This window comes from Mobula hypostoma, chromosome 11, assembly GCF_963921235.1.
Source record: "Mobula hypostoma chromosome 11, sMobHyp1.1, whole genome shotgun sequence".
Lineage (NCBI taxonomy): Eukaryota > Metazoa > Chordata > Chondrichthyes > Myliobatiformes > Myliobatidae > Mobula > Mobula hypostoma.
Genome location: NC_086107.1, coordinates 114,185,646 through 114,197,132, shown reverse-complemented (window position 1 = coordinate 114,197,132; position 11,487 = coordinate 114,185,646). Strand labels below are relative to the sequence as shown.

The 11,487-nt window shown below is 47.8% G+C and overlaps 1 pseudogene; it reads left to right on the top strand.

Moving 5' to 3' along the window:
• The first annotated feature begins 512 nt into the window (after nucleotides 1-512).
• Nucleotides 513-10,330, top strand: LOC134354416 (perforin-1-like; annotated as a pseudogene).
• The last annotated feature ends 1,157 nt before the right edge of the window (nucleotides 10,331-11,487 follow it).

The window sequence follows — 11,487 nt, the reverse complement described above, 5'->3', positions numbered from 1 at the left end:
TCCCTCTCTCGCTCTCCCTTCTCTGTCCCTCCCTCTCTCTCCCTTTCTCTCTGCCTCTGTCTCTCTTCTTCCCTCTGGCTCTCCTCGTCTCCCTTCCTCCCTTTCTCCTTCTCCTTCTCCCCGTCCCTTCTTCCCCCTTTCTCCCCTTCCCTCTCTCTCTCCCTCACCCTCACCTCTTTCTCCCACTCCCCTCCCTCTCTCTTTCATCCATTTTACCATTCCATCCATTTTATAAACTGCTGCTTGAAACCAACAACTCTTAGATCCAATACTTCATCTTCCCCATGTTCCCACCTTTCTCTCCTTTCCAAACCCACTGTAGGAGGGAGGGAAGAGTCACCACAGGGACAGGTCTCGTCTTTAAGCCTCCCATTGTTACTTCTCGTTTCCATGATTGAGGCAGCCCACGAGTGTGAGTTCCTCAAGACAGCCCCTCCCCTCCTGGCAACATGTTCTGAACCTTAATAAAAGGTCTGTGACTCTCTCAGTAGCTCAGACTCTGGAGTCAGGACTGAGACAGACCTCAGCCACAAAGGGACAGCGGGAGGCACAGAGACAGGTCCCAGCTGGAGCAGACCTGGGAGAAGCTGAAAGTTCCTGGAAGAACAGAGACAGGTAGGCCTACTTCTCTGTCTCAGGGGTAGGAGGGTGTCCATTCGGCAATGCTACCCTAGTGTGGACCGATCCTCTCCCTCCCCTTCTCTCCATCACTCAACCTCTCTCTCCCCTCTCCGGAATAATCTCCTTCCAATACCTTCCTCGCCTTTCCTCATTAGACCCACAGTCAATGCTGTAAACACTGTGACGAGCAATGTTTAAAATACTCCACTGCCTCACTAACTCACCCATCTCTCCCTCTCTCATATCCAATATTTATTCTCTCTTCCTCTCCCCGTCCCTCTCCCTCCATTACTCCTTCTCTCTCACGACCTATATCTCTTTCCTCTCTCTCCCTCTGGATAATTCTCACTTTTCTCTCCCTTTATGCACCTCTTTCTGCTTCTGTTAAAATTTCAAACTGAATAAATCACTGGTGAGGCCTCACGGGGTATGTGTCAGCAGTTTAGGGCCCATTATCTAAGGAAGGATGTGCTGACATTGGACAGGGTTCAAAGGAGGTTCACAAAAATGATTCCAGGATTGAAAGGCTTGTCATATGAGGAGCGTTTAATGACTCTGGGTCTCTACTCACTGGATTCAGAATAATGAGGGATGATCACATTGAAGCCTTTGATAAAATGTTTGAAAGACCTCGATAGAGTGGATGTGGAGAGGACGTTTCCTATGGTGGGAGAATCTAAGACCAGAGGACACAACCTCAGAATAGACGGACGTCCATTTAGAATGCAGATGAGGAGGAATTTCTTTGGCTACAGGGTGGTGACTCTGTGGACTTTGTTGCCATAGATGGCTATGCAGGCCATGTCATTGGGTATATTTAAGACAGGGGTTGATTGATTCTTAATCAGTCAGGGCATGAAGGGATATGAGGAGAAGGCAGGAGATTGGGGCTGAGAGGAAAATCGGATCAGCCATGATGAAATGGTGGAGCAGACTCGATGGACCAAATGGCTTCGTTCTGCTCCCATATCATATGATCTTAAATTGTATAAATTTATCATAACAGTGCATATGTGTTACCACATACTCCCTTGAGATTCATTTTCCTGCTGGCATTTATAGGGAAAAAGAAATACAACAGAATTTTACCAAAAAAACATTTTACATGAAGATTCTCAGACTCAGAAACTCAGAATCAGGTTTGTTATCGTCGACATAGAGTGTGTCATGAAACTTGTTTGCGGCAGCAGTACAGTGCAAGACATAAAATGTACTGTAAATTACAATGAGAAATATATATTTAAAAGTTACAAATTATATATTAAAATATAATTAAGTTTAAATTAAATTAAACAAAGAGTAAAAAACAACCGATGTGCAAAACGAAGTCAAACTGTTCAGCGTAGAGGTGAGTGAACCTGTGAGTGAGAGAGCCTGATAATTGAGGAGTATAACTGTTCCTGAACCTGGTGGTGTGGGACCTGAGGTTTCTGTATCTCCTGCCTGATGACAGAGGTGAAGAGAGAGTATGGTCCAGATGGAGAGGGTCTTTGATGATGGATGCAGCAGCGCTCCATGTAAATGTACACAGTGGTGGGGAGCGATTTGCCTGTGATGGACAGGACTGGATCTATTACTTTCTCTCGCTCTCTCTATTTTTCCTTTGTCTCTCTCCGTCTGTTTATCTCTTTCTCTCTCCCTCTCTCTCACCCTCACTTTCTCTTTCTCTCTTTTCTCTCTCTTCCTCCCTTCTGTCTTTCCCTCACTTTCCCTCTCCCCTCTCTCTGTCTCTCTCTCCCACTCTCTCACTCATCATTGCTTTCTTTCTCTCTCTCTCTCCCTCCCCTTCACCCTCTCCCTGTCCTTCCGTCACTTTCTCTCTCTCTCCCTCCCTCTCTGTAATTGTATCTCTCCCCGTCATTTATGCTCAATCCTTCCGTCCATCTCTTTCCCAGTCTTTAACACTCTCTCTCTCCGGTCAAACCATCCAGTCTTTGATCCATCTGGATCCTGTTATAATCTTACACTAACCTCCTTTACTGCCCACCACACCACTAATTTTTGTGTCACCTACTAATTTATTGATCATGCACCTCTATTCTCATCCAAGTTGATTGTACAAATGACAAACAACACTGACCCCTGGAGCACACCACTGACCACAGACCTCTGACTTCTTCCACCTCTGATTTTAGATCCAAGTAGCTCGCTCACCCTGTTTCCCACGTGATCCCACCTTCCCAACCATACAACTGTGCAGGACCTTGTCAAAAGCCAAACTAAAATCCACATTGACGCTACACCACCCTGCCCTCATCAGGTCTCTTGGGCATCTCTTTTAAACACTCAGACTAACTGATGAGACACAATTCCCCCTGTACAAAGCCATGCCGACTTTCCCAAATCAGTCCTTCCCTTTCCAAATGCAGGTAGGCTCCTGTCTCTCAACCCCCTCCAGTAAATTTCCAGCCCCTGATGCCAGGCGGACCTGCTAAAATAAAATCACAACATTAGCCCCTTTCAGTCTGTCCTTTCCTCAACTGGGACGAAGCAAAATACAAAAAGTCTCTGCAGAGTGCCGGTAATTTCTTCAATTGCTTCCCACAGTGTCTTAGGATGCACTTGGTCCAGTCCTGGGGATTGGTTCACCTTTATATGTCTCAAGACCCCCAACATCTCCCCCTCCCTTTGTAGTATCAATAACCTTTCATCATTGTTCTCTTCCCTGAACTCACTGCCTCCCATGAGCATCCCCATAGTAAACACTGACAAGAAAATTCAAAGATCCAAGTTCAATTATTATCAAAGAAAGTATAAATTACACAACTGGAGATTTATTTACTCACAGGCAGCCATGAAGCAAGAAACAAGAAAGAACCCAAGTGAAGAAAAAAAAATTAAAAGACCAGTGGGGTGGGAATCAAATTGAAGAGACTAGCAGAGAGGAGGTTAGCTCACAAATAGAGAACGCTAGTAGACAGTGTGTGAGGGAGGATAGGCAGGGGCCAGAGAAAGGGAGCACTCAGACCGAAGATGTAGGGGAGAAGGAAGAAAAAGATAACAAAGTTGTTTGCACCATTAGGGATAAACAGAGAGTAAGAGGTGGAGAGTTTCTTACATGTATCTATTTTAATGCTGGGAGCATTGTAAGAAAGGTGGATGAGCTTAGAGCATGGATTGATACCTGGAAATATGATGTTGCAGCTATTAGTGAAACATGGTTGCAGGAGGGGTGTGATTGGCAACTAAATATTCCTGGATTTCGTTGCTTCTGGTGTGATAGAATCGGAGGGGCAAGAGGGGGAGGTGTTGCATTGCTTGTCAGAGAAAATATTACATCGGTGCTTTGGCAGGATAGATTAGAGGGCTCGTCAAGGGAGGCTATTTGGGTGGAATTGAGGAATAGGAAAGATGTAGTAACACTTATAGGGGTGTATTATAGACCACCTAATGGGGAGCGAGATTTGGAGGAGCAAATTTGTAAGGAGATAGCAGATATTTGTAGTAAGCACAAGGTTGTGATTGTGGGAGATTGATTTCCACACATGGACTGGGAAACCCATTCTGTAAAAGGTTGGATGGTTTGGAGTTTGTAAAATGTGTGCAGGATAGTTTTTTTGCAGCAATACACAGAGGTACCAACTGGAGAAGGGGTGTTGGATCTCCTGTTAGGGAATGAGATAGGGCAGGTGACGGAGGTATGTGTTAGGGAGCACTTCGGGTCCAGTGATCACAATGCCATTAGTTTCAATATAATTATGGAGAAGGATAGGTCTCGATCCAGGGTTGAAATTTTTGATTGGAGAAAGGCTAACTTTGAGAAGATGCAAAAGGATTTAGAAGGAGTGGATTGGGACAATTTGTTTTATGGGAAGGATGTAATAGAGAAATGGAGGTCATTTAAAGGTGAAATTTTGAGGGTACAGAATCTTTATGTTCCTGTTAGGTTGAAAGGAAAGGTTAAAAGCTTGAGAGAGCCATGGTTTTCAAGGGATATTGGAAACTTGGTTCAGAAAAAGAGAGAGATCTACAATAAATATAGGCAGCTTGGAGTAAATGAGGTGCTCGAGAATATAAAGAATGTGAAAAGAATCTTAAGAAAGGAATTAGAAAAGCTAAAAGAAAATATGAGGTTGCTTTGGGAAGTAAGGTGAAAATAAATCCCAAGGGTTTCTAGTTATACTAATAGGAAAAGGATAGTGAGGGATAAAATTGGTCCCTTAGAGAATCAGAGTGGATGGCTATGTGTAGAGCCAAAAGAGATGGGGGAGATTTTGAACAATTTCTTTTCTTCGGTATTCACTAAGGAGAAGGATATTGAATTGTATAAGTTAAGGGAAACAAGTAGGGTAGTTATGGAAACTATGATAATTAAAGAAGAGGAAGTACTGGCACTTTTAAGGAACACAAAAGTGGATAAGTCTCCGGGTCCTGTCAGGATATTCCCTTGGACCTTGAGGGAAGTTAGTGGGGAAATAGCAGGGGCTCTGACAGAAATATTTCAGATGTTATTAGAAACGGGGATGGTGCCGGAAGATTGGTGTATTGCTCATGTTGTTCCATTGTTTAAAAAGGGTTCTAAGAGTAAACCTAGCAATTATCGGCCTGTGAGTTTGACGTCAGTGGTGGGTAAATTGATGGAAAGTATTCTTAGAGATGGTATATATAATTATCTGGATAGACAGGGTCTGATTAGGAACAGTCAACATGGATTTGTGCGGGGAAGGTCATGTTTGACAAATCTTATTGAATTTTTTGAAGAGGTTACTAGGAAAGGTGACAAGGGTAAAGCAGTGGATGTTGTCTATATGGACTTCAATAAGGCCTTTGACAAGGTTCCACACGGAAGGTTAGTTAGGAAGGTTCAATCGTTAGGTATTAATATTGAAGTAGTAAAATGGATTCAGCAGTGGCTGGATGGGAGACGCCAGAGAGCAGTGGTGGATAACTGTTCGTCCGATTGGAAGCCGGTGACTAGTGGTGTGCCTCAGGGATCTGTACTGGTCCAATGTTGTTTGTCATATATATTATTGATCTGGATGATGGGGTGGTAAATTGGCGGAGTAAGTATGCAGATGATACTAAGACCGGTGGAGTTGTGGACAATAAACAACAGGAATTCTGCAGATGCTGGAAATTCAAGCAACACACATCAAAGTTGCTGGTGAACGCAGCAGGCCAAGCAGCATCTATAGGAAGAGGCGCAGTCGACGTTTCAGGCCGAGACCCTTCGTCAGTCCTGACGAAGGGTCTCGGCCTGAAACATCGACTGCGCCTCTTCCTATAGATGCTGCCTGGCCTGCTGCGTTCACCAGCAACTTTGATGTGTGTTGTGGACAATAATGTAGGTTTTCAAAGCTTGCAGAGAGATTTAGGCCAGTTAGAAGAGTGGGCTGAAAGATGGCAGATGGAGTTTAATGCTGATAAATGTGAGGTGCTACATTTTGGTAGGACTAATCAAAATAGGACATACACGGTAAATGGTAGGGCATTGAAGAATGCAATAGAACAGAGGGATCTAGGAATCATGGTGCATAGTTCCCTGAAGGTGGAATCTTATCTGGATAGGATGGTGAAGAAAGCTTTTGGTATGCTGGCCTTTATAAATCAGAGCATTGAGTATCAGAGTTGGGATGTAATGTTGAAATTGAACAAGGCATTGGTAAGGCCAAATTTGGAGTATTGTGTACAGTTCTGGTCACTGAATTATAGGAAGGATGTCAACAAAATTGAAGGAGTACAGAGAAGATTTACTAGAATGTTATCTGGATTTCATCTCCTAAGTTACAGAGAAAGGTTGAACAAGTTGGGTTTTTATTCTTTGGAGCGCAGAAGGTTGAGGGGGGACTTGATAGAGGTGTTTAAAATTATGAGGGGGATAGATAGAGTTGACGTGGATGGGCTTTTTCCATTGAGAGTGGGGGAGATTCAAACAAGAGGACATGAGTTGAGAGTTAAAGGGCAAAAGTTTAGGGGTAACATGAGGGGGAACTTCTTTACTCAGAGAGTGGTAGCTGTGTGGAACGAGCTTCCAGCAGAAGTGGTTGAGGCAGGTTCGATGTTGTCATTTGAAGTTAAATTGGATAGATATATGGACAGGAAAGGAATGGAGGGTTATGGGCTGAGTGCAGGTCGGTGGGACTAGGTGAGATTAAGAGTTCAGCACGGACTAGATGGGCTGAGATGGCCTGTTTCTGTGCTGTAATTGTTATATGTTTATATGGTTATTACACCCAATGCACAAGAGAAAAGGAAAAAAACACAAACCTTGTTCATATAATACATCAAGTATTAATGAAGTATTCGTTTACATCACTTGAAAACAGACTTATTTGCAGTTCATGGAATGAAAGATTCTGTGGCAGCGTGCAGGGGAAAGTGGTTTAGTAATGGGAAACAGAGAGCGGTGGTAGAAGGTCGAAGTTCGGACTGGAGGGCGATGGGCGGTGGAGTTCAGCTGGGTCAGGATCTGGTCTGCTGCTTTTGTTAATAAAGTCACTGAATGAATCAGCACAGAAACAGGTCCTTTGGCCAAAGTTGTCTGTAGTGTGCGTGTCCATCGCGAGCGATGAGAAACACTGACTTGCACGTCAGTTTGTGAAGTGAGGGAGAGATGCGCAGGTCGTCAGCCTCACTCTCTCGCCCTCGTCGATCTGGATCCAGTGACGAGACGAGAGTCAAGGTGACTGGAGATGGGTCGGGATGCAATGGGTGACCAGGGTGATCGAGCTGTCTTACCGTGCTCTTCGCACTCCAGAACGTGTGCTGGGAAATTACCTGTTCAGCCTGCTGGTGGTTTTGTCCACGGTGACATTACCCTCCATTTGGTCCATATCCCTCTCAGCCTTTCCTACCCACCACATACTTATCCAAATGTCACACAGCAAAGTCAAAGACACTTGCTTTGTCTACTTCCAATTTCTTTGACACATTCGAGTTAGCTGTCGTCATGTCTAATGCATTCATGTCCAACAGAAGGATGCTCTGCGAAGGGTTGGGTGTGGACGTAGGGCGTAAATCATGTGTAACATCATTTTCTATTCTCATTACAGACCGACCACCCTTCACTGGCCGAGGAGAGCCCTGTCCATGCTGTGATGGATCCCAGGATGGGAGAGAGAGTGGGGATTTTGCTCTGGGCGCTGCTGTTCCTGGGGGGGGGTGGGAGCCATCTGTGAGACGGGCAGTGCCAGCGAATGCCAAGGTGCGCCCCCAGTACCAGGGTCCAGTCTGGCTGGAGAGGGTTTCGATGTGGTGACACTGTCACGCAAGGGGGCGTACGTGGTGAACGTGGAGAGTTGGAGTCGTCGGGATGGGGCCTGCACCCTCTGCAGGAACTCACTGATGGGGCGTAGGCGGCAGCGGCTCCCCCGGCCGCAATAGACTGGCGGCCTCTGCGTAATTGTCCCCGGGCTGTTTCCAGTCAGCTCTTCCACTCGCTCTCTGAGCTCATAAAGTCAATCGGCTCCAGTGTGGACAACAGCTGGAGCACTGGCCTAAATCTACCCACCCAGCACTCGCAGTCAATCGGTTCCAAATCCAAGCTCATTAATTTTGCCACGCAGAAGGCCAAATCAGACCGCTACAGCTTCGCTAAACAGGAGTTCCGTTGTCGTCTTTACCGCTACCGCCTGAAGGACCAACCCCCCTTGGCACCCCAGTTCTCTGCCCGTCTGAACCAGATCACCAACACCTCCTACGAGGGAGCCCGGCACCACTACCGCCAACTAGTGCAGACTTTTGGAACTCACTTCATTCACTCGGTCGATATGGGCGGCTCCTTCCAGGATGTGACAGCCATTCACACCTGCCAAGCTGCTGTGGAGGGCATCACCCCTGAGCAGGTGAAGGACTGCCTGGGGATAGAGGCCAGTTATCAGGTGGTGGTGGTAAGCAAGGGCAGAGCGGGCACAGGTTTCTGTAAGAAAAAGGCTTCTTCCCTCAACCAGGCTGAAAGCTTCCACCAGGTCTTCAACGAGAGGCTGACAGAAGCCGTGGGAGGACATTCCAGTGGTGACACAGACATCCCCTTTTCCTCTGACCCTGCCAGCTTCACCCGATGGCTGAAGAGCCTTGAGGTCTCACCAGGTATCATAAAATACCAGCTGGCCCCTCTCCATCTCCTGCTAGCTAGCACTGACCACCGCCGGGAACAGCTGAGGCTCTACCTCAGCGAGTACATTTTGGCCAACGCCATGAAACGGGACTGCTCCAAAACCACCTGCCCCACTCCTGGGAGCAGAAGCAGATCCGATCCCCGTTCCTGCCAATGTCAGGAGAGTTTCTGGGTGAACCACCACTGCTGCGCCAAGCAGAAGGGCATGGGGCACCTGGTTGTCACTGTCAAGAGAGGCTTCGGTCTCTGGAGCGAATATTTTTCCCGCACTGACGGTTTTGTGGTGGTCTCTTATGGTAAGGCCAAAGGTCGGACCAGGGTGATAAACAACAACAACAACCCTGAATGGAACACCAAACTGGACCTGGGGGTGGTGGTTGCTCAGAGCACCGTGAAACTCACCCTGGATGTCTATGATGAAGGTACCTTTTGAAATAGCAAACTGGGGACCTGCCAGGTGCCTCTGATCTCTGGTGTCACTGATCTTACCTGCCACCTTAAGTATGGCAGGGTCACCTACCAATTGTCGTTCACCTGTGGCCTCCACTTGCAGGGTCGCCATTGCCGCCAGTATGCCCCGAGTCCAGGAGCCCGTGGGTTCACCGGGCTCCTGAGGACCAACCACTCCTCCCACTCGTCTGACTCCCCCACCGCCCTTCCTTCAGGGAATGCCCTCCTCAAAGTTATCTACCCCTAACCCTTGACCTCTCACCAACCTCACTCCCAGGCCCAACGCTGCTTTCCATCCCCCCAGTCCTGCTATCATACCACCCCTCCCCTCTTTCCCTCTCCCCCTGTTCATCATTCCCATTGCCCAGATATTTTCCCCCCATTCTCCATGACCCTGTACCCATCATCCTCTGTGTCTCATCAGTCCCATTGCCCTGACCTTTCCCCTCTCACCCACTCTGGCCCAAGGAACAATTCTCTCCAGGACTCCTTCCTCACATCCATTCCCATGATCCTCTGTTGCCAAGGTCACCTTGTCTTCAGTCCAATCTCCCGACCTTTGCACTATCACCCTTAATAGTCCAGGTCACAATATCCCACACTCCCACCAGTCCCAGGCTCAGCCTCTCAGTGAGAGACCCCACATAACACTGACACTTTCCCAATCCCTCGGATTCTCTGGGCACTAGGAATTCCCAGTGGGAATGGGAGTCCCGGCTTGCCTGACTGCACCAAGCTTTCAGTCACTGGTGTTTGGGGGCTGGGGAAGGGTACAGGGTGGGAAGGCCATTGAGGAACCAACCACTCTGTATTTGTCATATCGCTACTGTATCACCCCAGTGGAAACCCCCCTCGCCCGAACAAAGACCTGTGTTGGAGAGAAGGTGCCCAACCAGCTTGCCAAACTGCAGGCAGCTTAACGGCTTGAGCGTAACGTCATTTACAGATCCACTTGGCCCGTGCGGGAGGTGACTCATAGGCTCCATTTCCCACAATCCGGTTGCTGACAGGGACCAACTGGAGAGTCTCCGGCTGACCTGTGTCCCAGGACGGGTGGATTGTGTCGGAGCACGAGCATCATCACAGGAACATCGTACGCCTCCCTGTGCACGAGAAGCTTTGCAAAGAGCTGCTTTGGAGACAGAAGAGATTGTTTGATTGCCTCTTGCCTTCTTTGTACCACTTGTGTTTTTGCAATAAACATCACTGAGCATCATTTAGCTTTTGGGTGTGAATGGTTACCGTGGTGATCTGGGATGTGGCGTTCCGGGGTGGTGAGGACAGGAACGTGGGACAGGGAGGGGGGAGAGGGGGAGGGGGAGGAAGGGTATTGTCCCCAGTGCGGTTTGATGGGAGGAACATGGGAGATTGGAGAAGCAGGAATCTGCAGGGACAGAGATCAGCACCACAACACACACCACAGAGACCGTCGGGGAGAGACACCGTCTTTACCACGGGTCTGTGAGTGGGAGAGATTTACTCTTTAAAAGCGATCTGTGATGGTAGAGAGAATCCCTCCCTGATGGGAGACGGTCACTTTACACACACCATTCCTGCTCTTCACCTTTTCATTCCTCCTTTTCACTCTCTCCCTCTCTCTCGCTCCAGTTGCACGCTCATTTTTTCCCTCCCCTGTCGCCCACCCCTCATTCTCCCCACCCCCACTCACCCTCGTCGTCTGCCCCTCACTCTCCCCTCATCACTCACCCCCTCACCCCAACTGTCACCTGCCCCCTCACACTCCCCCGTCCCTGGTTACCTGTCCATCACTTTCCCCCTTCCCTGGTTGCCCACCCCCCACTCTCCCCTCTCCCCAGTCACAAACAGATCACATCAGCCAACTGGGTCATAACCAATTCCTATACAGGCCTGACATTCCTGTCACCACCTGTACAACCAAACTGAAAGGCCACACAGACTTGGTGTTTGAGATAACGGGTGATTTATCAAAAAAACTGCTGTGCACCAGGAGACCAGTCAAAGCTCATCCACTGAGCATGAATTTGGTATGGATTTTACATTCCAGTAAAACTACATTTTGAGAATAGAATGGTGGCTACAGAGCGAATTAATTAAGTAACAGACTAAGTCCTGAGTACAGAATAAATTAGAGGCATAGAGTCTCAGAAAAGTATAGCTCAGAAACAGGCCCTTTGGCCCATCTTGTCAATGCTGAAATCATTTAAACTGCCTTCGTCCATCAACCTGCACCGGGACCATCGCCCTCCGCACCCCTACCATCCATGTACGTATCCAAACCTCTCTTAAGCATTGAAATCGAGCTCACATCCACCATTTCAGCTGGCAGCTCATTCCACACTCTCATGACCCCCTGAGTGAAGATGTTTCCCCTCTTGTTG